Raw genomic sequence first — 27306 nt, 5'->3', positions numbered from 1 at the left:
ATCTGCACATGTGCATGTGACAACCTCTGCACCAATTGGTGCCCACCATTAAGTAATTGCATGCGGCCTGCTGTGTGGTAATTGCAGTACTCACTGTGATTGCAGCCCACTGCTATAAAATGCTAGGTTAGGTAGGCGTAGCCCTTTCAGCTTTCCAAGGTGGGGCCCATGCTTGTTTGCTCTGGACACCATTGTGTCAGTCAGAAGGCTGGTATATGTCTCATATCTGAAGCTAGGGTTGTAGCCAGTGATATGCATGTTGTACTCAAACCTGAATGTTGCTGCTTCCAGTACACACTTCTCAGTGTAGACTTTTACTCACCCCTCTAAATGTTAACACAGGATACATAGGAGTATGTACTTTCTTTTTGAATTAGACAATTAACTGCCATACAAATGTAGTTATTGCAATGTATTCCTCTGGCACATGCACTGTTTGTGAACTGCTATACTGTAATTATTAAGTTACTCACTTCTGAACAGTTTGTGATTTGTTTGTGTTGACATTAGCACAGGCTGCTCAAGACAACTGGACATATTTCAGTACTGAGTGTGCCTACCTACACCATTGGTTTTGCCTGAATACACAGGTATGTCGTACTTTTGGGTAGGGGTGCAGAACTGCAAAGAGCATTATTTATTATCGTGTGATGTTTATCTTGCTGAACATACAGGGTTGCTGTGTACCTGTTAGTCTATCAAGGCAAGTAGTCTGTCTGCGTAGCTCCCACCTGTGGACATATCCAGATGGTAGCCAGAGGTTAGCCTATTATTCTTTGTCTGTGCACCACACCAGTCTTTTCAGCACTGAAACAATGGCATTGTCACAGTTGGTTGCTAGCAGTACATGGCTACATCTTGTGATATTCCTGTGTTGTACTCCTACATAAGGGCATGCTTGTGGAACTCCTCCCAAATCTATTTGCAGAATGTGTAACAGCAGAAATGCTGATATGCCTGTGTGTTTCTGCCTCTGCCAGGCCTCAGATACTCTCAGGTATATATTTGAACAGCCTCAGGGAAAGGTACATATAAGTGAGATACACCTGTAATATATTACAGAGATATTTCAGTTGAGACTTTCTTGGGAAATGGAGCATATGTATTACTACACCTTTTCTGATGTGCAAGCAGTGTCTACTCTCACTTATTGAAATTATTCATTAAGTGTGGTTCCCCACTTTTCTGCCTAATGTTAGTACTTTTCAGAGTGATTCAGAGAGGCACAGCTAACATTTGTTTACGAATCAGGGACATCCCTGTAAAGCAGTCACAGTTGGGAAGTCTGGCCTCTGCCCTATTCAACTATGCCAGTGTTTATCCTGGTCTGATACTGTGTGGGGTTTGTAAGGTGTTACTGTAACATTATTCCCTGCTAGAATGGCTGGTTCTCTTTTCACAGTCATGTCATGCAATTTCACAACAACTGCTGGTAAAGACCCTCAGAACAGGATTTGTGTTATGCCATTCCTATTGTAATGCATGATATATTTATTTCAGCACCAAGTTATTTGTATATCTGCTGTGGCTTAGTGGTACTTCATGCAGTCTAGTGTGTCCAAAGTCTGGGGTTCGAGACTGACAGAGGTGTTTTATTTTGCTGCTGAGCAGAACAAGGGCCCTGACAAAGAGTGACTACGGCACTTTTAAGCAGTTGTAAGTGGGTTTCCGCAGGTTTGCACGATGCTTAGCTAAGCGCACATATGCGCACACTCGCTTAAACCCGCTTACTACTGCTTAAAAGTGCTTACTCCTGCTAACCCTCACGCTAATTTCTTTGAAAGAAAAGAAAATGGGGAGATAGGAAAGTGGTGAAAAAGGGGGCACAAAGAGGGAAAGACAGTAGGAAAACAAGCTCAGGATGTGCAGGACGGGTGTAGGGAAGGTCCATAGCTGCCCATTTCTTTACCAGCAACAGCTGTGCATATGCAATAAATATGGAGTGACATTTGAAACCTTCCACCCATGGGAGAGGGGTGAGGACAACAAAGTATGTTGTACTGCCAATTATAACTATCAGTTTACCTGTCTAGTGGACATGTGTGCGAAATGGGCAGCTATGTATGGGGCGTAATTTTTTTGTGGGTACAGATTGCATTTTTTTTTTCAGGTGAGAGTGGAAAGTGAGGTAGAGGAAGTAGGTATGTTTGGGGAGGTAGGTTGGGGAGGTAAACAGGCAAGACAAACAAGACGCATACAGGGGCGGTGTATGACACATGGGGTGGGTGAACACAATTGACGGGGATGGATGTTTGGAAATTGCAAGCCCATGATCACACAGATGGTAACAGTGGAACTGAGATCCCCACCCATGGGCAGTCACCACTGCACCTTCACAGCCCAGAGGGTGGCTGTGCTGGGGGCTGCATAGGACCCGAAGGTGGCACAGGACCAATGGAGGAGGGGAGTCCGGGCTGGGTACTGGACCTGCTGGTGCCAGGTGCACTCGCCAGCTGAGGAGGGACAGGTGGGTCTGCTGGGACCGGCCTTCCCATACGTTCTGTGATTAGGTGTGTTTAATTACAACATAAACAACAGCATTAAAAATGAGTTGTAACAGCATGCAGTAATATTCCCATTAACCCAACACACCAAGGTTCCAACAGTTGAACAGCAAGCATAACACATGCATATATTGAACAACAGTGAACATTCCAACAGCATGTAGGGATGATTGGTAGCAACAGGCTACCATGATTGTGGTGTTTGAACAGGGCACATGCATCAAAGTGAATGCAGATATTTATAGAACAATAGGACATATGTCCCAACAAATGTTTGAGATTACACATACCCATTGAGGTGTGGAATTGCATGGTTTATGCACATACAATATGGTGTAGAAAGAAACCTCAATTAACATCTTATAAGTACTTTTAGTCTACACTACATTCCTAGTGACTGCAGGTGTATATCCCCTACATGTATTATTACACTTCCCAACATGCATTAGGTTGTGTAATGGGTTTGGCTAGTTCATTATATACCTGACCTATATCTGACATACTAACTGTCCAAGCTGCAGATGTTACTGCTACATATTTCTTGATTTTATTTATATTTCTTTATCTACATATCTGGATGTGTTCACATGACATTTTCAGTTCAATTTGTACAGAACCCTGTATTTCTTGTAGCACACTCACATTTCTGGGGAACAAATTAACAAGCTACTTGTGTGCCAGATTTATTTATGCATGCCAGCCAGTAACTGACTGTTGAGGACTGTATATATGCTTCACAGCTACTAGCACTTCCATCACCCACTTTAGATGGGACTGCCCAACTGTGGGTTGCCAGCACTTATTAAAACAGTACTATTTGTATAATGCAAGGGTACAACAACATTTCAAAGTTAGTGACACAGACACACTCCAGGTTTTATACCTTTATTAATTACATTACATACTTTTCCACATGCTCTCTCCTTTATTTGATATTACAGTGCATATGGAAGACTTATTCAAGACATATTATACCTTTATTAATAGGTTAGAACACTCTTTTTCAGGCCCACTCACTTATTTTATATGACAGTACCTGCAGAGATATTATTCTGGACATATTTTACCTTTCTTAATGGGTTACTACACTCTTTTTCTGGCTCTCTGACGTATTTTATATAACAGTACATGCAGAGGACTTATTCAGGGCATTTTATGGCTGTATTATTGGACTACAACACTTTCTTTCAGGCTCTCTCACCTATTTTATATAACAATACATGCAGAATAATCACTAACCTGCCTGGTGGTGCAGCCTTAGCAGCCTATCTGCATAGGCTTGCTGATTCACAGCACGGTCACCTGCAGCTGTGAAGTAAATGAAGGGATATTGAGACATACCTATCCATTATACAGAATCAATTATCATTTCTTACATACTGCATTCCATGGCTACCTACTCAGTTGTGGGGCATCTTGCATCCCACGGGCCTCCTGTATCCATTGGTTCAGTAGGTCCTGCTTCTGTCTCTTCAGGTCTGCATGGTGGTGACGGACCTGCTCACCAGTCTGAGGAATGCCTGTGACACTGGTGAGGTCATGAGCTAACCGGTTCCAAGCTTCTGCCTTGTACTCCGTCCCTTGGAACTGGCCCTGCAGGAGTCTTGACACATGACGGTGGACAAGGAGCCAAACCATGTATTTCGACTCCTCAATGCCCCAATGTTGCGCTCGGAAGAGTGTACCCTCTCCAGCACCAGCCATTCTAACTGCAGATGGGAGCTACAATCAGTTATGGTGAGTATTCCCGCCTATGGGTCTAAATATGCCGTATTTCCCGCACTTTTTTGTGATCGGCCATTTTTGAAAATTCTCAGCTGACTGCAGGCCTGCTTAGTAATGGTTATTCTCCTATTTATAAGTATATGTATGTTGACAGTGGCTGTTTATCCTAAGCTGTCATAGCTTAGTGGTTCAGTACTTTGATTATGGTGCACAGAGTCCTGGGTTCGAACCTTGTCATTTATTTTATTTTACTACTGTCCAGACAGGCTAGGGGGTGTGGCTGTGTTTAAGCAACTTTGCTCAATGTTGCTTCACAATGCCCTATGGTGTGCTGGTTGGCACGGCTCGCACCTCCGCGCAAACCGATTGTGCTGGGTAAAGCGCTATTTAGCTATGGGCAACTCTATTGCACTGGGTAAAGCACTATTTAGCTATGGGCAACTCTATTGCACTGGGTAAAGCACTATTTAGCTATGGGCAACTCTATTGCACTGGGTAAAGTGCTGCTTAACTGCGGGCAACTATATTGCACTGGGTAAAGTGCTGCTTATCTGTGGGCAATTATATGTCAGGATCCTTTATAAATATATATTTTGTTCACTGATACATAGGCCATTTCAATGGTTTTTAGTAAAAGTTTAATCATATATGTCAGGCATTATTTCATATACTACTTTAGAACATAAATAGGAAGGGGAGTGGTGGGGCTCGAACCGTGAATGCCTCCTCTTTGTGCAAACGCTCTACCATTACGCTATTGCTATTTGGCATAATTTGCATAAACATTCCTTCTTATGCTCTTCCATGTCGGGATTGCTAACTGCAGCTAAGTAATGGGCACACCCGCGCACACACGCACAAATACAGGCAGCTATATCGGGAATTAGAAAAAAAAATTAAATGTTTTACTTTTTATAACTGTGCTGGGGGTTTACAATGTCAGGGAGTGTGGTGTTGTGTACATGGACATTTGAGCGGACTCGCTCTTGTGTGTTGACATTTGGCATTTCAGACACATGCAGGGGCGTAGACCTTTAGACTGCTCGGCAGTCGGACACGCCCCCTGCTTTCCTGCACGGTCCGTGTTAGACTTGCTGTTGAGTCAGCATGCCCTCATGAATATTCATGGCACACTAACGTCATACCGTTCAACTGCAGCCTCCGAGTAAGACTTATTTAGTCTTACACGGAGGATTCATGAATCCGGGAGACAATTTTCTATTCTTTCTTCTCACAATATTGATATTTTCCTGATCATGTCCTAAACTTGAACATTTTTAAAGAGCCATTGAGGAATGGGGCACTTAGCTCTGAAACTTCTTTTAAAGTGACTCATGGACAAGTAGCCTCCAACCTCTATAATGAAAAATGAGTCACTCTTGTCTGTTATTATGACAGCAGCATAGTCCATTATATATGGATGTTAAATCTCTGTCACTGTCAGCACTGGCAGAATGCTTGGCCATAAGTAAATCGATATACTAACAAAAACCGAAGGTTTTGTCCAGAAGGGGAGAACAGTTTAAAAATGTGCTTCACTGAGCTCCATATTCAAATGCTAGGGGTCGTTTACTGGAAATGGAATCTTCCTAGACCTTGTTATTAGCTCCTCACAGCTGCTATATAAAACTTATGCAGATCCCTTTATCCCATGGGATGCATGTAAGTTGGAGTTTTGACCAACTCACATAAGTTATCTGTTTCATAGTAAGCTCCATTCCTGAAATTCTTGCCATTCATAGTTTTGGAAACGTTTAGTGAATTATCTTAACTCCCACAGTGTGTTTCTTAAATGCCTTATAGAAATGCTTCACATTGCAAAATAAAAAAATCCTGAATATTTGTAAGAAGTGTGTTTATTTGAAATAAAAGAATGTAATGTTTATACTGTTTATTTTTACTACTGTTTTACTAATAAACTTAATGGTATTTATGACATGGATATGATATAAATTTCATTATCTGATTCTTATCTCCTAGATTGCGTGATCTCTTTTTTTTGGTATGCAGTTTTCATTGCATATGGTTACCTTCTCTTCTTATAAATTCCATACTTTTTTAAATTATAGATCTTAGACTATTAATCTTGATTCTGGTTAGACTTTGTGGGACTAATGCCTAAATAATGCAATTCCATCAGCTGCAGAGACAATCACCTACTAGTATATGATACTAAGAAAAAATGCAGAAGTAAATTATATATGCTTACTGACTAACCATTTGTAATATGGAGTGGTATGTTAAATGTACTTGCACAATATACATAAAGCTGTCATTTCATATATTACTTATAATTTCCCCTGTGTGGGATGACATGATTCTTTTGACATGTTTAAATATTTAAAAGAAGATGTACACGAATCTTGTATATTTATGCATCTATCTAAAACAATGTAGTTCACAAAGGTAGTTAAGAGTTAGGGCATTCAAGCCAACTCCGAGATTCATATACATTTAAGGAACTGATTGTAGTAAGCAGGTGCATCATCAAATGAACCATGGATGTGTGTGTATGTGTTTGTGTTTGTGCATGCATGTCTATAAATGCTTAGTTCCTACATCTCAAAGTAGTTATGGTGTAAAGGAAGGAACTGATTGTAGTAAACAGACACATCATCATATGAACCATATTCTCTGGGTGCAATTCTTGGTTTCCCTGTATTGATGACTGAGGGTGTTTATTATTAGGGTAAAAATAAGCACAAGGACTACAAGTTTCATGTTAAAATATAAATTATGAATGCATTTTTTATTTTTTACAGGCACATGGGTGTGAAATTCACTGTGGTGGGCTGCAACAGTTTGTGCAGTACTCAGTACAGATAAGTACACTATGAGCAGGTAACGAGCTGCTTCCTGTTGTGCAGGGTTTGAGTCCCTCAGCTTTTGTTTGAATAGTATGAGTCTGACCAAGTCACTTCACTAGACAGTATAACTGGCATGCCCTGATAAAAGACCCTTGTGTCTATCAGGCTGTCCCAAGCTGTTAAAAATGCATTACACATTTGTGTTTTGAATTTCTGCACCATTCAGGTAGCTGCTAATTACTGTTTCAATAATTGCTATTTGACTGTGCATCTCAGTATGTCTGCTGCAGTTTAATGGATTATTAGATGCATTTTGAATAAATGTAAGTTTCAAAAGAATTGAAGTTTAGTGTTGCTCATGTTAAGTTTGTTTTCAATATGAGTATTTAATTTTATTCATTGAATAGATTTTAGTGTTTCTGCAGCAGAAAGTTTTACATTATATTCAAATTCCTGTGATCATTGTAAAAGTAAAAGAACAAAATAGTATCCATACTGACAGGTTGAACAGTGTTTTATGGTAATTGGGGAAAGACAGACAAATAATAAAATATTCATATGGCTGGGAGAACAGGTCTATTGTCTTGCCTAGGGCCACATTTGACCAGGATTTGGCTCTGGTGTAATAAATTAATGAGACCTAAGTTATATTGTATGTAATGATTGCATGAGCTATACATTAATAATGATTTGGCTCTGGTGTAATAAATTAACGAGACATGAGTGATATTGTATGTAATAACTGCATGAGTTATACATTCAATTGTATATAATGAATGAATTAACCATATGTGACATATGCAATAAAGGCATGAGCTGTACATGACACTGGATGCAAACAATGTATGATCTGTGTAATAAATGAATGAATGAGCTGCTCACAGTATTGTATGTAATGACGGCATGATAAGTACATGAAACTGTGTATAATGAATAAATAAGTCATATGTGATACTGCATGCAATAAATGCATGAGCTGTATGTGATATTATGTGTGAAGAATGCATTTGTAAATGATATTGTATATAATGAACAAATAAACTGCACATGGTATTGCATGTGAAGAATGCATGATCTGTACATGATAGTATATATAATTAATGAATGAATGAGCTGTATGTGATATTTTGTGTATGTAATGCATGCATAATACTATTTGTAATGAGTGAATGAGACATACGTGATATCATGTATAAGCCCATAGATATACTGTAAATAACCAGCTATGTATTCATCAGATGTATATACCTATCTTAATTATTTTTTTCTGTGATGAAGTAGTTAGGCACATGGCCACACTGATCTTTTTATTTTCTTTATTTTAATATTATTCCCATTTGAGACATTTGAATAAAATACTGATGTATATGGCTAGCTGTTTTCATTATAAATATATCTGCATAATGTGTATTACTTTGGACAACATGACATTGCATCACATTTTTCCTGTCATATGAATTATGGTTGACAGTGTTACAAAACAGTTGCACCATATATTTATTTCAGGAGCTAGGAAAGAACACTTTTTGTCACAATTGCTGAAACACATTTTTACAGACAGACACAAAGGAGCACACACGTACTTGCACATACACCGACATCCACATCATACTTGTGCGTGCATGCACAACTGCACACATGTGCACACCATGCAACTTTCTCTTCCTGTTTTTCTTTTTTTTTTCTCTTGTAGTTATCAGTAGCACATGGTCATCTTTTGTGACTTAGAAGCAAAAGGATATTAGGTGACTCATTTCTGGTCATGCAGGATGACAGTAAGGAGGATATGATTCAATCCTAGAATCCATCAGTTGCAGTGGAGTGACTTGACCACTGTGCTGTAGAATCATCTATCCCTTGTCCCAGAACTAATACTGGCAGCAGAATGGCATACGTTCAGTATATGCCAGGTTAATTAAAGATACATGTGTTGTTATTTGTCATTTTTGGCAATGGTTTCTTACTTAAATTATCAGCTGGACTCAGCCCTCACTGATTTTAGATCCCCTAATACTCCTACTATTTTATTTCCAGGGCCACTGCAAATTTAGGATATAGTCTAAAATAATCCTTTATCATATGGGTCATCTATTTTCAAAGAAGAAAGCCTGATTTCTATCACGCTATTCAGCAACTATGACAAGAGAAAGAGAGAGAGAGAGAGAGAAAGAATGGAGAGTGCAGGGGCATCATATTGCAATTGCCTAGTATGCTGATTGGCTTGTTGGCTACACCCTAACATGCAACCATCCCTGGCAGACAAAGGACAGTGCAATGCAACAAACCCATCATTCTAGAGATGTGCTCCTCAATGTTACTGCCAGCTATGTCAACCATTCAATATGTCTTTGTTTAAGCAATTGACCTCCTCAAGAAGTCAACAAAATGGAAGCCCTGGTCAGCAGGGATTTGTCTCATTATTATTTCCTTATACTGTGTGTCACAGGTAGGTGAACCTGGGTCATCTGGGCATAGTGTGGGCTTCATTCCTGTATACCAAAGAGCTGACCTAAAGTTACAACATATTGAAGTCTGTGGGAACAGCAGTAAAAGCAATACATTTTATAGTAGGATTTGCCTTCATTTACTATATACAGATGCAACATACCTAATAAAAATATATTTTTTGCACCATTACTTTACCTTTCTTTCTTAAATTATATTCTCACGCTCAGCATTACTTAACAGTGGAATCACTCATTAGCAATTGCTGAAGTGAAGATTTTTATCTAACACAAGTTATGCTAGGATAATCTTTTTTAATAATTTATAGGAAAGTCCTATTATATACAGATATATGAGGTCAAAATGCATTCACTTATATTTATTTGTTTATTTACTTTTTTGTTAAACAGATAATCTCTATATACTCTTTCTTATTTATCTGCTTGGTATAATTAAATACTGCAATAATTTTGGTGTCCCATAGGAAACTGCCAAACCAGATTTCATTTGATTCAAAGCTTCTATAAACTGTACATGATTTAGAGTTTTTCCTTCAGGTTAAGCTTTGAGAGTGTTTCTTTGTTGTATATCCTTTGTGAATTAGAAAAAAAAACATAAATTAAATGTCAACTCTATGTGGGTAATAATGAATTGTCTGAAATAGTGCTTCTGAAGTGGGATTGTTGATGTTGGCTTACATGTGGTCTTTGTGACACATTACATTGGTGCCTGGTTTGTGGCTTTTGGCCTGTTGCCACATATAAGTACACTTTAGTGTGAGTTCAGGCACAGGATAGGAAGAATATAAAGACTTAAGCAAAAAAAGGTCAATGACCTGACAAAACATATGGTGAGTGGCACTGTATTGAATATAATTGCAGGGTTTCAAACTGGAGAGGCTGACACCTACAGCAAGTTTTTAATTTTCTGGAAAACCATAATAAGACTTTGTAGTACATTTATATGTTATTAATATTGTCTGATTAAATTCATTATACATATTTAAATACTATATAAACTCTTTCTTCTTTCAATAAATGCAAACAATAAAGGGCATTTTTTGCTATGCAGCATAATGTATCCTAAACTTATATACACTAAACCCCTCTGTGTTTGCAATGAGTTACATCAGAAAATCCTCAGCCATAAGAGCAGTCAGATATTCAGACTAGATCATAATGAGGCAAAGAGCATGGTAGAAAAAATAATGGAAATAAATTAGAGAAGGTCAGTAGTGAACACCTGCATGTATTTTATCTTTATGTAGAATTATATGCCTGCCCCAGCACATTTGACACAAGGAGATAAACATCTGATGTTGTCATCTGGGTAAAACTTACCCTATGATCTTTACTTTAGTCTTTTTATTTTTCACTTTTTACTTTATGCCCTGTCACAGGACAAATTAATACTAGCAGCAGAATAAGACTTTTTTTCCCTGAAGAAGGATTCAGGTATGCTGCACTAATGATTTCAAATGAGGAGGGAATAAGTACGTGTTTCCTCTTGTTGAAATTCCTTGATATCATACTATGTTTCCTTAAGAGGAGTCAGTCTAAATGATTATTTCTGGAATTTGTTTAAAAATATACGTATGATGTTATGCATTTTTGTTCCTTCTTGTAAGTTCAAGACCCATAATTATAAATCCCAGAACTTTTAAAATAATGTGTGATTGCCAAAAGGCTAAAGCAAATCTAGAAACTCACTGGAATCAATAAAAGCATTTTTGCAGTGGTGATTTACAACCTCCTGCACTTCCAGCAAGAGAGTCTATGCCCCACTCACATCTTAAACATGCTTTCTCTCTGAGATTACTGTAACTCAGAGTGAGCTGTATGCTATGAGACACAAAACAATGTACCTATGCTGTATCCCCTGCCAGATTCTCAGTTTCAGTTTCAATGTTCCAAGGATAACAATTATGAATCTTGTGGCCAATGGAATATCAAAAAGTAATCTTGTAAAAATGTGCATATATTTATTTATTTCTTCATTTGATGAGCAGCTGACACTACAGCTGAATTCTTATATTTTTCTGCTTCCCATCTATCAAGTCCAGTATTCCCAGCCTGCTCTATAGACATATTTTCTCTACAGGGGCAAGAATGCCATGGCCCATTTATTCTCCTGGGGAGAGAGTTGAACACCCACATAGTGGGAGAAATGTATTTTTGGATTTATTTATTTATTGCCTTTTATTTACTGGGATGGTCCAACTGGGCACTCAGGCCCATTTTTTAGAAGAGGCCCAGGGAGAAAAGCTTCATTAAAGATACAAAAATTACAAAATTGCAAAGAACAGAGAAAAAGAATCAGTTTCTTAACAGTTGAAACGGAGTTTGAAAAAATCCAATGGGTAATCCATTCGAGATAGAGGTTAATGCAATTTAAATGTTGTAGGAGTGCTATGCAATAATAAACAGGTTGCATTTACATATACAGCAATATACACATTTCATTTACATAGGAGTGATGAAAAACAGTATACAGTTATAAATATAGATAATATTTATTTACATTTACAGGATAAGGTAGGAGAGCTGGAGAGTTCAGGGTTGGGGATAGTCTAGAAATCTGTAGATCTGTGAGAAACAGACAGAGAGAGAGAGAGAGAGAGAGAGAGAGAGAGAGAGAGTGAAGTCATAGTGTGAACAACAGCAGAGCCAGGAGAAGTTTAGATGCCATTTTAGGTTGTGTTTAAAGCTAGATGCTAGTTGTCCTGTTATAGTGGGATAGGCAGGGAGTTCCACTGTCTGGTGTCATAGGATGAGCATAGTAAGTCTCCAGATGTATTACGGAATTTGGAAGTTATTAGTAGGCTCTGATTACCTGAGCGAATGTAACATGATGGGTAGTAGTGCTTGAGAATGTTATGCAGAGAAGTGCATGTGTGTGGTTTGTATATTACTCTGTGGGTAATTTGAAGCTGAGTGAATGTAAGGTGATTAGGTAGTTCTAGCCAGTTGAGCTTCTTTAGTGCTAAGCAGTGATACATACAGTAGGATGTATTATCTGCAAACTTAGCTATTTTGTTAAAGCATGCTTCTAATTTATTTAGTAGGGGGGCTTGAATGTTGTTTAATATGGGTGATGCATAGAAAAGAGAGGGGAGAAGGTAGGATAATGCTAAGGATTTCTTTGATGAGTCTGTGAGGTAAGGTTTGTTTTGGCATAGGAAGCCCAGTTTGGGTGAGTTTTCTTGATGGCTTGGTTGATAAACAGGTCAAATCTTAGGTTATTTTCTATTATGACTCTGCTAATTTGGTATTTGTTACAGTTTCTATGGTGGTGGTGGTGGTGTTTGTTGAAATAATATTAAAGGGTGTACACGTTGTTAAAAGAGATCTGGGTGTGAAAACGATTAATTAATTTATTTTTTTTTGGTTTCTTTCACTTTTAATTTGTCAAAGTCTTTTTGGTTTCTAATACCATGACATGAGTGAACCCCATTCCTAGGGCAAAGTATGATTAAAGTTCATGAAATTAGTATTGTTTCAATCTTTGATGTTAGACAGAAGTGCTCTTCACAGTACCCGCAGTGTGCCCAGTAATGACTCCTTCTGCAATTCGTATGGAGTTACATGTATTGGTAACATATCCAAGTTCGATTATAAATTCTTTTTTATAAGACCCATTGCTCCTACTAATACTGGTACTGTATGGGTATCCTTTTTCCATATTGCCCTTGTTTCTGCCTGCAAATCCTGGTATTTTATGACTTTGTGTCTGTCTGTACATAAGACACTGTAGTCACTGTGTGTAGCTATTTCAATGATCAATGCTACTTTTGTCTTCTTTTCATGGACTACTATATCTGGTTTTGTTCGTCTAGTTTTTGAACTGTTGGTAATGGGTGATCCCATGTGATATAAACTTCATCATTTTCTGTAATGCTTTGTGGCTCATGTTTCCAGTGTTTTTCAGTTACTTCAATTTTACAATGTTTGCACAATTCCCAATACAACAATCTTGCCACATTATTATCCCTTTCAATATACAGTCCTTCTATCATTATTATATCACAGCCAGCAACAGGATGTGCGACTGTTTTCAATTCTGTTTTACAAAACCTACATTTGTGTGTTTCTCCCACATGTTCAATGGACTTTGTAAGCCAATGTCTACATAATCCACTATCTTGGGCCGCCAACATTAACCTTTTGTCTTTTGGTTTAAATTCCCCTTTCCTTAACCATACCTGCATTTGATCCTGATCAACATGAGGTTGTTACAAGAATGTACTATACTTGCAACTATATTTATGCATTTTCCACATTTCTTGCCTTCTCATATGACCCTTCACTTTATATTCTTTTTTTTGTTTTTTGGCACATTCAATTGCTGCATGAGTTTTGCCTACTTCTGGTTTGATTTCCTTTCCCGCTTGACGGCACTATGCTTCTACTAAACTAGCAGGGAAGTCATCTTAGACTTATTCGCCTCATGCTTTAAAACTTTCACTATGTTTGGGTTTTGTGAGGTCAGCAGATATGTACATGTAATCAATTTTGAGGAGGCCCATACCTCCTTCAGAGCGGGGAATATATAGTCTTGGTATGCACTGATTTTTATAAATCATTTGATAAGAATGAAGCATCCTTCTTGTTTTCTTGGCAAACCTATCTAACACCTTTTGGGGCCAGTTAATCACTCCAAACCTGTATGTTAGGACAGGAAGAGCAAACTGGTTTATAGCTTGGACTTCGTTCGTAGATGCCAATAGTGTTTTCAGTATTAGTTTAAGTCTTCTAAAATATTCCTTAATAAGTTTTATTCACATTTCTGCATGTTTTATTGTTGATCATTCATCAATTCCCAAATATTTATACACTCCCCTCTTGCTCAAGTTCTTTTATATCACATTCCTGTCCCAAAATGATATTTTCTTGGTGTTGCAGCTTTCCTGCTTTAAAGGTTGCTTTTGCACATTTATCAAGACCAAATGACATTCTTATAAGACCAAATGACATTCTTATATCTTCTGAAAAAGTTTTGACTACTTGCAGTTGTGCTTTCAGTTCCTTATCTAATGAGCTGTACAGTTTTAAAATCATCCACAAAAAGAAGATGAAAAGTCTTTACACTTCGTTGTTTTCTGGGAACCAAATTGTAGCCATGACCTAATCCGTTAAGTAGACAGCTTAATGGATTAAGGGCAAGACAAAAGACTAGTGGTGAAAGAGAGTCACCCTGGAATTTCCACCTTTCATTTGTTATTCCTGGAATAATAATTTGTCCTTTATCGTGGCTTAACTGCAAAGTAGTTTGCCATTGTTTCATGGCCACTGTAATTTAATCAATCAGAGCAGGGAACGACCTTAGGTCAACTGGTGCCCTAGGCAAAAGGGCTCCACGGAACCCCCTACCACACCACCCGGTACCCCCATCCTGGTCTACCTAGACCAAAACATACTGGAAAAGCGTCCCTACTAGAGTGGCGCCCTAGGCGGCCGCCTAGTTGGCCTATGCCTAAGACCGGCTATGAGGGTGTATCTTATACATTTTTAAGCACTCTTTTATCCATGAATGTGGGATACTGTCAAATGCTTTTTTGTAGTCTATCCATGCCATACTTAGATTGTTCCTCATTTTACAGTTCTTCATTATGACTTTATTTAGCAACAAATGATCCTTTGTTCCATATGACTTTCTTGTGTTACCCTTTTGTTCTATTGCCATGATTGAGTTTTCTTCAGTACGACTATAAACTCTGTCTTCAACAGTTTTGGTCATCAGAAGACACATTATTGGTCTCTATAGTTTTTAGGATAGCTTGCAGGTTCACTCAAGTAGGAGCATGGTTTTTTTATGTTGTTAACCAGGTTGGTCTCTTTTTGGGGTGCTCATACAAATAGTTCTTACTCATGGCTAAATCTTCATGTAAAGATGTTAATACTTTGGCTAAAAGTTAGGTACTGTATGTGGGTATGGGGTTTTCCAATTAGGAACTTTTCTTAACTTTGTTTCTCTGGCCTTTACTTCATCCCATTTCATATCTTGTACATTTGAAATTCTTATTCTTTCTTTTACATATTCTATCCATTTAGCATCTTTGTTATGTTCTACATGATTTTTATAGATATTTCTCCAAAATGTATCTATTTCATCTTTTTGTGGTAGTGTTTCAATTCTTTTTGCCTTATTTCCCAGTTCTCTATAAAACATTTTTGGGTCTTCGATAAATATTTTTTTTATACTTTCCTTTTATATTTGATTGCATATCTACTAAGTTTTTCTGCTTGTGTTGATTTTTTTAGCTTATTATTTCCAATAGTGCACGATAGAACCTGATACTGTGTATTGCTTTTAGCACATCTATCTTTCTGAGTATTTTTGTTGATCTGTTACCTTTTCTATATTCTTCTAACAATGACACTTCTTATCTTAACTGCTTTATAGTTTTTTTCTCTTCGATACTTCCATGATGGCATTCGATTTTTCCCTTCCTTTCCTTTACTGCCCTGTCTTTTTGTGGTAAGACTTTATCTGTCATTAATTTAGATGTGCAGTAATATATCCTATTTACTTCTGTTATATCACATGAATCTCTATGAACAGTGCTAATAACTGTGTTCATTTGTTTTATCAAGCTTCTAACTTTTTGGGTTTTATTGACTTTCTGTAGTCTGTTTCTTTCATTGATTTCAATATGCCAGTCTATTAAATCAAGCACACTTCTCTTAGATCAATTCCTTCTAAATTGAGACACATTCTTTGTTCTCCATTTCTTGGGGGCATTTTACAGAAAATTGCAGATCACTTCCTCTGCAACATTTTTTTCAGTTTCATCCTGTGTCATCAATTGCTCTTTCATATGGAAACTCACTGGCCTGTCACTCCACAACACTGACGGTGTTAGAGTTACCACAGTTTCCTGTTCCTTCCCTAGCTGTGCAAATCCAACTAAACTTGTGTACTGTTTTGCTATGGAAGGTTCCAAAGTATCTTCATATGGCAACTGATCAGTTGTTTCCTGCTCCACTTGTTTCTCCTTAATTGGGGATCCATTGCTCTATCCTGCTGTGATGTTATCAAAATTAGATGTTGTACACTAAGTCCTTCACTTTGCAGGTAATCCATAACCTCAGTTTCTATTTCTTTATCTTCTCCATTACAAATCCTTTTTTCTACTTTTCCTCTTTGTTTTCTTATTTTTTTTTTGTAAATTTTTCATATCTGGATGCCTTTGCCTGTATTTCTCTTCAGATATCTTTGGTACTGCTCTTTTTGTATTGACTAATTTTTTTCTCCTTTGAATAAATATTGCACCATATTAAATTTCTTTCTTTTTTCCCATGTTCATATTTCTTCTTCAGATGTCTCCTGCTCCTCCTCTTTCTCTTTACTTCGGGGACCTGTTCTTCCATCATGCTGTGATATAACCTGTGTTAGACTTTTACACTAAATCCTTCACTTTACAGGTATTGCATAACTTCACCTTTTATTTTTTTAACTTCTTCTTTACTAATCTTCTGTTTTACATTCCCTGTTTGAGATCGTATTTTCTGTATTGTGAAATTTTCCATATTTGGATTCCTTTGCTTGTATTTCTCTTTGAATATCTTTGGGGCTGCTTTCCATATCCAATCTCTCTTTTTCCCCATGTCCATATTTCTTTTTATACCTTTTGAAAATCTCTAAATTTTGTTCTTTATTTTAAGTTTCTTGGTCTATATAATGTTTTTCATAAATCGGTTGTATTAATTAGCACAAATTTTTGTTTGAAGCTTCTGATAGTTTTTCTTCTGAAAGTATTTTTCTTTCCTCTAATCTCTGTCTTAATCCTTTTGTGCATCTTCTGTCTGGAAATTCTGGCCTTCTTGCATAATAGTAACAACACATAATTTCTTTCTTATCCTCAATAGTCCACTCTCTCGTCTTTATGGCTCTTTTCTGGGATATCAATTTTTGTGATTTTTGTGGACTACCCCCCCAGGCCTGGCCCCATTGTAGGAATGTTTCCATGTCTTGATGATTCTATACTGTCATTTTTCCAGTCCTGGCACTGGTGTGCCTACCAGGATTGGGCACTTTTTATCCTGGGTCTTGTACACCCAACTATCTTTTTTTTTAACCTGTTACTGTCCATGATATATGCTATATACAATACAATCTGTATAGCAGTGTTGTCTTGGTGAGATTGTATGAAATTTTTTTGGCTTTTAGGATTAGCTCATGAGCCTTTATCTATGACTCGTGGAAGTGAAGGATTCTTAAGTCATTTGCTGAAGTAGTGGAAGGGGTGAGGCTGAGCAGATGATGGTGGCATCACTGGAGTATTGTAGTATGGTGGCAGGTTTGCTGCTTTGTGCTGATTGTGAAAATATTGAAAAGTACTGGGCTTGTAATTCACACTTGTGGTATACCGATGGAAACAGGAGGTCCTGATTCCATTTTATAGTTTGCTATCTATTGAAGAGATAGCTACAGAACCAAATAAGAGCTGAATGAGACAGTAATAGGGAAAATAGTTCATTGATTAGGAGCTGGTGGGATACTGTGTCAAATGCTATTGGCAGATCTGGAAACAAGGAAGATATTAGGTTACCACTATTTCTGTTGGCATTTATGGCTTCTAATCCGCCACATAACGCAAGCACTCAGGTCTCTCAACAGCAGGTACAAATATGATTCAGTCATTGTAAAGAGACATTGAGGAGCTCTCTGATTATGTAGCCCAGACAGGTATGACCCTGACCTTGAGCAGTATCCTACCTTCACCAAGAATGATGCCACAATACAGAGATAAGATGATCAGCTTTAACAATTGGCTTAAACACTGGTGTCATTCAAAGGGGATCCAGTGTCTGTCTGCCTGGGATGACATGCTGGACAAGCCACGCTTGCACCTGTCACCCTGATATTGGCAAAGGCTCGGTAATGCTGCTCAATGCCAGTCTAAATCTCAAAATGCTAGTATGGAGAACATCGATGTCTGTGCTGTGACAGAAACCTGGTTCTATCAGGTTTTACCTCATATCATGCCCAAAATCTGGACAATACCAAGAAAGGAGGGGTATCCATATTCATCAAGGACACCCACACCTCAAGACTGGTGAGACCATCCAGGTGCAATTAACCATAGGCAAGACTGCTCTGCAAATTGTAGCATGTTACAGGCCACCCTCACAAACTCAGGAACCTCACATGGCCTTCCTGAAAACACTAGAGGATAAATGTATCACCAAACACCATCATACTAGGTGACCTAATATAGACTGGGAACACTACTAAAGTTCCTGGAATTCATAAACTCAAATGCCATGGAACAACTAGTCACCATCCCCACAAGAGGAGATAACATACTTGATCTCATCATCACGAACATGGGGCACAATGTTCAACACACCGAGGTGTACCCCCACTGGTGAGATCAGACCACAAACTAATCTCGCTGGAGGTCCTCATCCCACCGACTTCACACTTCTAAAGACTAGAAAACAGTACTCAAGCCGCTGAATCACTTACAAATGCCTTCTACCAGCACCTGCAGGACTGCATGGATAAGGCAATCCCAAGCAAAACAAAGACTCTTTGTACCAAAGGCAAGCATCCAGTCTGGTGGACCCCAGCCATAACTCTACAACAAAAGGAGGAAGCTACTACAAGATAGAGCAAAATCCTTTCACTATATAAAATCATCCAAAGCAAATTTAAAATAGCTAAAGACTCAAAAGACAATCATAAGGCCTTCTTTAGCTATATATGCTCAGAGCTAGTTCAAAATGATGTGAAGCTGATCCTACAGACATTGCCAACATACTGGCTGACAGGTTCAGTGCAAACTTCTCCCCCCAAAAGGAGAGATATCTATACCCCAAACATCTCCAGCGCCCAGTGAGAACTGCTCTCTCCAAAACACAGCATCCATGGGACCTGATGGTGTCCCCGGCTGTGTGCTCCATGAACTCAATGAGGAATTAAACCCACAGCTAGGACAGCTGTTTAATCAAAGTCTTACCTCTCTGCAACTGTGGTACCACCATTAGCTTGACAAGCCTTATCTAAAGCCATGGAGAGAGGATCATAATACCTCATAAATAAAGACATAGGAATTTGCAGACTTTGGATCCAACCCAGTTTGGCTGCAGATCATGCCTTTTAAACTTGGTTGACAACAGTCACCAAAGCCATTGATGAGGGAAAGGCAGTCCATACAGCTATTGAAAACTCATCATCACAAGATGGGTTGCAAACTGGCTGAGGTGACAAACCCACAGGGTCAGAGCTGCTGGCCATCAGAGTCTCAAAGCCTGTCACAAGTGGTGTGTGTCCCACAGGGCAGTCCTGGGGCCTCTTTGTGTTGCATCTACTTTAGTTTGCAGATGACTGCAAACTAAACACATCTGACACAGATATCCTTCAGAAGGGTCTCACAGAAGCGGATAACTGGTGCCAGAGCCACGGCCTAAAGTTAAATGCCAAAAATGCATAGTAAACAAGGTTACCCCTAGCTACCAAATAGTGGCAAATCCACTGAGCAAGAAGAAGTTATCAGGGACCTGGGACCCAGGTTGATAGTAGTCTGTCATTTCGACACCCATGTAGCTAAAGTAGTAGTTAGGGACCACTTCTTTTTGCCCACCTTATTCATCAAGGATTCTCATCTAGATCTCAGGGAGTCATCTCTCATCATCATCATCATCAGACATTGATTGAATGATACAATGCAATGCCCCAATGTATCTGACCCGACACTTGCAGCAGCTGGAGAGGCCACAAAAGTTCCTCACCAAAGGATAAAGGGTCTCAAAATCTGTCATGTCAAACCCAGATTTGATGAATATGCTTCACCTCAAAAATCTAGATCCATCAGAGCCACTTCATCACCCAAAGACTCCTATGCTGTGGAACAAAATCCAGAAATCTTGACCAATGGATAAAATAATGGGTATAGTTGGCAGATAGCCTAGTATGAACCTATGAACCTATGAACCTATAAGAAACTAAGTAGAGCTGTTGTCATGATGTGATGTGGTTGTAAGCTGTGTTTTGTCGGGGAAGAGTAGTTTGTTGCTTGTGTGATGGGTTAGGAGTTGGGAGTGTATACATCTTTTTAAGATTTTGGACAGGGGGGAGAGAATTGCAATGAGGCAGTAGTTGGAAAGGTCTGTGACTGATCCACCTTTGTGAAGAGGTGTAGTATGTGATTTTTTTTTTCCAGCCGGTGGTCACAGTTTTCTGTGATAGATCTATTTATGAGTATTGAGATGGGGTATGCTAGGACATCTGCAACTAACTTAAAGTACTCGGGTGTGAGTCTGTTAGCAGCTGGTGCAGTGGACATAATTCCTAAACTAGGGACTGGAATTTTGTATTTAAGTCATAGTTTCCCCTATTGCATGCCTGTAGCATCCAAAAGGTCGGTGCACTGTGTGTTGGTGCAATGCACGTATATGCATATGTGCCATCCCCACATGGGCCAGTAATCAAGGAGCCTGAATCCTCACCACTGACACTGGAGAGGGATGTTCACTTGGAATACAAATGGATACACCCAGTATTTTCAGATGCAGCTCACTGCACCAAGTACAGTTTCCCTTAAGAGCACACAGGGGTCTGGATTTCTTTATATCTGTCTCCCTCCAGGGCCTCAATAAGGCTCCCCACTAAGCACAGCTATAGAGTTAAGTCCTCAGCTGAGTGTCCAAGCCAAGTCCTTCAGCACCCTCTCTGTGAAACCAGTGCTTCTTGTCCTTGCTCCAAGTAGCTGACACACACACACACACATACACACACACACGCACACACACACACACACACACACACACACACACACACACACACACACACACACACACACACACACACACACACACACACACACACACACACACACGCACACACACACCTAGGAAAGTCTGGCACAAATTTACCTGCTGTGCCCCCTTCTACCCACACTATAAGGTAGTTATCATGGCCAGCAGACACTCAACAATCAGCTACTCTAAGGCCCTTAACAAAGGGTGTCCAATTATGCTGTGTAATATTAATACTAATACAAATGGTAGTTCTTGACCAGGACAACTACGTCTTCAGGAGTGGCCCACGTAGTGTCATCAAATAAATATAAGGACTCTCAAAGTTAAATACTTTCTAAAAGGACCAGCCGCAATAAAAGTTTTAAATATATTTAATAATAAATAATAAAAGAACATGAAAATACTGATTTTATATTTTCAGCAAACCACAGAGTTCAAATCACAGAAGATATTAAAAAAATAACACTGATGGACAGACTCAGACAAATGTAGTAAAGCAGTAATAAACTAATCTTGCTATATATTCCTGACTTGATCTAAAGAAATTACTGTTCCCTAATACCTTACTTGGAACTATTCCCTAATACCTTACTTGGACAAGACAAGATGAAATACATGAGCATTTTTTCTAGTCAGGCTCCCAAACAGAATATTCAGTACTCAGACAAGGCTGGTGGAATGACCTCATCTGGTCACCTGACTCTAGGTTCCCACCCTATACCCTTTTGAAGTTGAGAGAGGAATTTAGCATAGACATGTAAAAAATGCATACCTAGAGCTTTTTTTAATGTTTATGGCAGGCCTGAGTCCAAGAAGCAATCACAGCACTTCCCCTCTTTCTACTGAAGCAAATAAACAATGGCTTCTACCAGACCTTTGGTCCTATTCATCACTGTGGGATTCCATTTTAATGGCTTAACAGCTCATTTACATTTCCCTTATTTTTCTTAAAGTAAGCTAGCTTGTTAACCTCTGCTCATCCAGTGTTCTCGGTTACAGCATATACATTTAACCAGTTACTACCTGCTTGTATATTTCCTTTCTATCCCAGGACCCACTGTTGATACATTTTCAACACTAGCAACTTTACAAATACATTTTGATATTCAAATGCCATATAGTTCTAATACATTTGTAACATAAACATCTGTACCAGTCAGTTTGGTATTTAATGCCATACAGTTTTAATACATTTGTAGCATAAGCTTCTGTACAAATCAGTTTGATATTCAAATGCCATACAGTTCCAATAGATTTGTAACATAATCATCTTGTACACATTAGTTTGATATTCAAAGGATATCATTCTTTACAAAACTCCAACTAGCTATGCTGGCACTAGCCCATATCATCACAGCATCCATATGCATGTAATCAACAGTCTTAATCTCATTGCAGACAGCACTTATGTGCAAGGCCCAGTCTCCATCAAGGACTCTGTAGTAAAAAATGTGCCCATACTCATGCCTCTGACCACCTCCCCATGAAGAAACATGAGTTGGGTCAGCCATGTCATTTCAGTTCTCCCTCACTGCATCTCCAATAGGTGACCATGCTGCTAATTGAAGTCATATTCTTGTATTCCAGTGGAGTTTGCATGCTGGTACTATAGAGATATTCAAGCCTCCCTAGTTAAGAAGTGAACAGGGATCAACTAGAAATACACGCATAATGATGTAAACAAGCTGAAACAACAGCTAAACAAAATTGCTCATAAAATGTAAATAAAAAAACTATTCCACCAAAATAAAATGCTTAAAATGACAGACCAGATGATATATTTGCAATATGTAGTTGCATAAACAAGAAAAGGCAACAGACAGTTTGACGCACTTGTCAGTCAGATTACAAGCAGAGCTATAATGTGCATTCAGCTTAATAATGCTTGTAAGTGTAATGCTGCTGCACTCCGTGTATAATCCCATGCAAAATGTGATTCCAAAACCACACTAGACAGTATAAAATCTATGTGTTACTTAGTGAAATGCTAAGGATGCCATAACAGTCACTTGCAGTATTCTAAAAAAAGATGCCAGCATGAAATAAAATGACACCTGAGTTGGTAGAGTGCTCAATATTTGACACTGTCATATAAATACAGTTCAGAAATGCAGCAATATTTTCCAGTCTGAGATGATCATTAATGATTATTTTGCAGTGATGCTACATAAAACATTCTTGCAGAGAGCAGATCAACAGCAAAACAAAAAGCCACCAGACAGGAATGATGCAAGCAATGTCGGTCCTCCCCAGACATATGCTGCAGAGCGGATAAAAGTGCTCATCAGAAGACTCATATGAAAGTTTGCCAAGTATGTGGACCATGTAAGGAATCACGACAGTCATGGGTGGGCCATCCCATTAGAGAGCCTCTTTTTCCCTTTCATGCATATGGGGTTGGGAGGTCACATCAACAGTGATGATCATCTAGAGTTAATGTTCACACCACTGGGTAGCTAACCTTGCTGGTCTTCCATAGTACGCACTCACACTTATGGCCACCGTAGAGTGTCCAATCTGTCAACTGCATCTCTTTGAAATACTGGAGAAAATTAAATCATCCTCAGAAAACCCACACAAATGCTGGAAGGACAATGCAGACTATTCAGAGAAGGTACTCCAGCTGACGATCAAATTGATGAACCTCCTGTTGTGTGGAAACATTTCTATTCACTGCATCACTGTGCTGCCCTTTTGGTCACACCCAACTACAATAATTTTCCTGCATATTTATTAATAGATTTCTTGACATCCAAAGATTATCAGTAGCATTTCTTATTTGATTTGTGCACAGCATAGCACAGCACAGAAGTTAGCACTAACAATGGAGTTTGGGAGCTATGAGAGCAAAGAACCAAGGTGATGATGTTCAACTGTGGGCATTAAAAGGAGCCAAAAAAGGCCTTGCTCATACATATTGCTGGCCTAGCCTTATGGCACATTGGAAAGGTCCCAAAGCAGGTGGCAGCAGCTGCAGTATAACATTCTCAAGTGAAATAAAATATGTTTCTTCAGAGGCCCTTACTTCTGCACAAGTGATTTCTCTTTTGACACCATTCCAGATCTGTAAAGTAGACTTAGATAATAAAACAGTTCAGATTATCTGAAAGAAACATATATAGACAGATATTTTAGATGTTTTCACTTCAACACTTTACTGAAGATTAAAGACATGTCACCCAGCTCATGTCACGTGACTCATACCAGAAACTAATTGCTGTCTTAAAGCTATAGTGCCATTCACATAATCAGGATGTGACAAGCCACCCTTAAGTGGAGTACTAACTGAATTTCTGTCTGTGTCAGACTAACTATTATAATAGGGCAAGTCTATTTGATATAACATATTTTGATAGTATTTCAGAAGCTTGTTTAAACCATTCCAAATACTAAGTCCATGAATCCCACTAGAAGCTGATGACATTAGGAGTTTATACTAATGTATTTCACACAAAAGGCCTTATATTTGTTAAAGCTCACAACTGCTGAGGAGAATGAATTTCCTGGTAAAGGTCCACTAGAGGCTATATTAATATATCTAGACTGTAAGCATAAAGGTTAGTAATCCCAGTACTTATAATTTACTGTTTCCGTCCAGGTTGGGTGAATATCACATCTAACAGCTGTTGATACTTGGATAACCCTAACCTCTTCCACTTCTTAAGCCCATCTACCCCTGGGAAATAGAAGCAAGCCAAATGTTATCTTGACATCTGAGAAGAGGAATGAAATGTAAATCCACAGACCTTGGATGAGGAGAAACTCCTAGAACTGTACTTAATTTCAAAGAATAATGCGCCATTAGAGTTAACACCTGTCCTTCTTTGCGAGGGACAGTCCCTGTTTGGGCAGTTGTGTCCTGCTGAAGAAATGACAAATGTCCTGAGATTTTAGGACAAAAAATAATTTTCTTTAGTAGTTGCATAAATCAGTTATTTTGTATTTGAAATACCTAAATGCTATAAGAAATAGTGTAAACAACTTAAATACTAGAAAAATAAGTTTTTATTTTGGCAAAAAAGTGAAGTTCTGTCCTTTACATTGGCCGTGGATATGTGTTGTACTGCAAAATTTCACATTTCTACAAACAATTTCCCACTTTGGGCATTTGAAAAGGTGGGAACCCTATAGCACCATACAACATACACCACACAGTTAGTGTGCAGTATGTGCCTCCGTTTCAGGAATGATGGAAAACTAATAGTTACCACACACTAACAGTATAAAACCTTTTCTACTTGAAAATGCTTTCCAGTGGCTGCATATAACATGTAACAACTGCTCAGCCCTTGATTCAGAAATCTCAGATGAGCAAGCTGCTGAAAGTCAGTAAAATGGTAGAAGAAGAATTAAGAAGACCATGCAACCAGAAAGCTCCTGAATCCAAGAAAAGGTCACCTACTAATTGAACTGGTAGTTTCTAAATGCTTAAAGAGGGAAAAAGCCTACATCCAAAGAAGGTTTTCAAGGGTAAAGAATGAATAATATCTCTTAGTTATACCTACTTCTAGAAGTTAACTCTTGCATATTAAAATGTGTATGTAGATGAGAGAAAGAAGTCAGCAAGAAACAATTGCTGACATTCTGCAATAGATAATCATTGGTGGTTATACCTTTACTTTTCCACTCATGCAGGTATACAACCTCCCTATGCATCTTCAGCGGCAGATGGATCCCAGACTGGCACTGTAGTACTCCTTAAAGAGGGGATAGTTGTTACTCTTGCTAGGAACTGCTGTGTCCTGACTGTAGAATTTTGTGTGTGCTACTCTTTGAGATGAGGTGACAGCTTCCTGATGTACTTGTATATGGCCACAGGTGAGGCTCTATTCAAAGATGTGGCCTCTAAGCACATTCAGAGTGTGTGTGAGGGTTTAACCACAAAATGTTTTATCTGTGACAAGATGAAAGCATGTATACATGAATCAACATCTCAGAATCCTAGATTATCTATACTGGGGGAGGGGAGTGTGGGGGGGCTGAAAATATCTTCATGTTAAAGCTCCTTCTTTTGTTGGCAGTCACAAAGATCAGGGTCAGTTTCCAGATTATCATTAACCAGAAGTAAGAAGGATAAGCGGTCTCATGTTGGGTTTTGTAATGTACCAGCAGGAGAAGTCATTTCCAGGCATGTTTATCCTCCCTAATACTAAGAGATGCAGTTATCTCTGGGTATGTGCTTGAATCAGCGAGTTCTGATAACAGTTTATTATTAACCTCTAAGAGCTAAAAGTTTCCTAAGCTTGCAATACAATAGCCACACATGTATAACTATTTTCTTTAAGAATAAATGCAGTAGTTTTCTCAGTAATATGTGGCTTTGGGCCTTAATGTGCTTATATTGGTTCAGAACCCATATATTAAAGAATCTGGTATACCTACAGTAGAATCAGTATATGTATATGCAGTAGTTAACTCACAGTCCTAGATTTCCCTATTTATCTCTCCCAGCAAGACCCTGTTGACCACACTGCAGCAGTTCATAAGTTTTAAAGATTTTCATGATGCTTCTCGGTTTAACTTTGATGACATATTCGTTTTCATTGTTAATTACATCCAGAAAGCACCTTTGTTTCTAAAAATCAAGGAGTCCACTTTCCAAGGTCTCGGACAATGGGATCATGGGGAAGGACTGACATTAAAAAAATCCTATTTCTCATCTATAATGTGACAAGGAAGTGTCCTAACATAATTGAAAACATTTAACTAACTGTGGTGATAAAGTCCGGTAATTCAACTGATTGGTTTTCAAAGTACTGGGGAGACAAATGTATATCCTTGGTTACAGGGGGAGGAGATGAGTGGCTTTTAACACCAGATATGAACTAGAGCATTATTCATCAATAGCTGCTGTAAAACATCACAAGTCATGATGTGTTTTCTCTTCACTTGGAACTCTTCTCAGCTGTCTTGATTTCTGCAAAGGTCCAGATTTTTGCCTCATATTTTTGGTCTGTTCCTCAAACAATTGTGGTTTTCTGGCAAATTACTGAAGATTAAGGTAATGACAACAATTTATTTTTGTACCATCTCAATGTAAACTGCAGGAACATACTTGAA

The sequence above is a fragment of the Protopterus annectens genome, chromosome 3.part0 (genome assembly GCF_019279795.1).
Source record: "Protopterus annectens isolate FY-2018-M chromosome 3.part0, PAN1.0, whole genome shotgun sequence".
Lineage (NCBI taxonomy): Eukaryota > Metazoa > Chordata > Ceratodontiformes > Protopteridae > Protopterus > Protopterus annectens.
Note: the sequence above shows the minus strand (reverse complement) of the source record.